Below are 1,487 nucleotides of genomic sequence, written 5' to 3' on the forward strand. Positions count from 1 at the left end.
TGTCTACATGGAGTACTGTATTATAACACTGAGTACTGCACTGTAACACTGAGTACTGTCTTACACCAAGTACTGCGTTACACTGAGTACTGTGTTACACTGGGTACTGTGTTACACTGAGTACTGTGTTACTTACACTGAAGAACTCCACCGCATCTTTGCAGGTCTAATTACTGGCATTTACCTGGCCACCTTCAGGACAGCTCCAGCCCCTGCTTGTATGAGAACACGGCTCCTATGAGAGGGTGTTTGCAGGCAGAAAGAATGAACAGATCAAAGAGACCGGAGGGCCCAGAGGTAGGCAGGAGGCCACTGGCTTGGGAGCTGCACCCCGGGAGGCCTGCGGAGCAGACACCTTCCCTTTCCACCCGCCGCCACGAGCCTGGCGCAGCCTGGAGCTGACTGGAAGAGACGCGCAGCCCCGTGGAACAGCTGGGTGGTTTTGGCCCCGGCCCATCCGCCTCCCTGCACGTGCCCGTAGGTGCGCCGTGTAGTCACGCTGCACTGCGTGTGCCTGGCTGCACCCGTTTAGCACGCTCTGCAAGAGGCTTGCCTCTTAACGCGGGTGGGGAGGGGGACCCAGGCTCCGGCCTGCCCCCTGCGCCATGCAGCCATGAGCAGTTACACGAGACTCCCCAGGGCTGTTCTGGGGGGCATTTGCTTCAGACGTGGGTCCCTCCCAGATGATTCTGCCTCTGCAGCTGTCCTGTCGGGGCCGGGTGCAAGTCCTCTCGTGCCATGGCCGAGCAAAGTCTGCCCCAGCTCCTGTGTGACTCCTGCCTTTTGCTTCCATTTAAGCAACGTCCCATACACACCCTTAAAGGGTTGTCTACCCGCTGTTCCCCTTTACACTACAGCCTGTAAGATTCTTTCGGATTTTTTTTTTCAGTACTGCGGATGGCACCCGAAGTCTCACACACGCTAGGCAAGTGCTTTACCACCAAGCTGCATCCCCAGCTTTTTAAAAAAATCTTATTTTGAAACATGGTTTCGCTGTGTTTGCCTAGCTGCCTTCCAACTCGAGATCCTCCCGTCTCAGCCTCTCAAGTAGCTGAGATTACAGTGTGTGCCACCATGCCGAGAATGGATGGCATGTTCTTGCCTATTCTTTCTCTGGCCTAGAGTAGGCTGAGCTGGTACACTCAGAGCTGGCTGTGCCAGAGGCTGCTGACGCTGAAAGTGACCGACATCCAGGCCACTAGCAGCCAGAGAACAGAGAGCAGCGGAGGGAGCTGCCGGTAGCTGCTGACCGCTGCTGTTCAAAGCTCAGCGATGTTTGTGGTTTTCATGCAAGTTGGAAAAAAGGGCACTGAGCAGAGGGTAAGGTTAGGGAGGGCTTGGTGAACTGGCTTGCAGCCCTCCTGGGGTTTGTATGATAAAGAGGGACGAGAGAAGGTAAACAAGTAAATAAATACAAAGATCCTTCCTGGTAGTAGTAAGTGCTGTGATGGAAATAAGCCGGCTGCAGTGATGGAGTCTCAGTGGTG

Source organism: Chinchilla lanigera, unplaced genomic scaffold (assembly GCF_000276665.1).
Source record: "Chinchilla lanigera isolate Chin_1 unplaced genomic scaffold, ChiLan1.0 scaffold00075, whole genome shotgun sequence".
NCBI classification, from domain to species: Eukaryota; Metazoa; Chordata; class Mammalia; order Rodentia; family Chinchillidae; genus Chinchilla; species Chinchilla lanigera.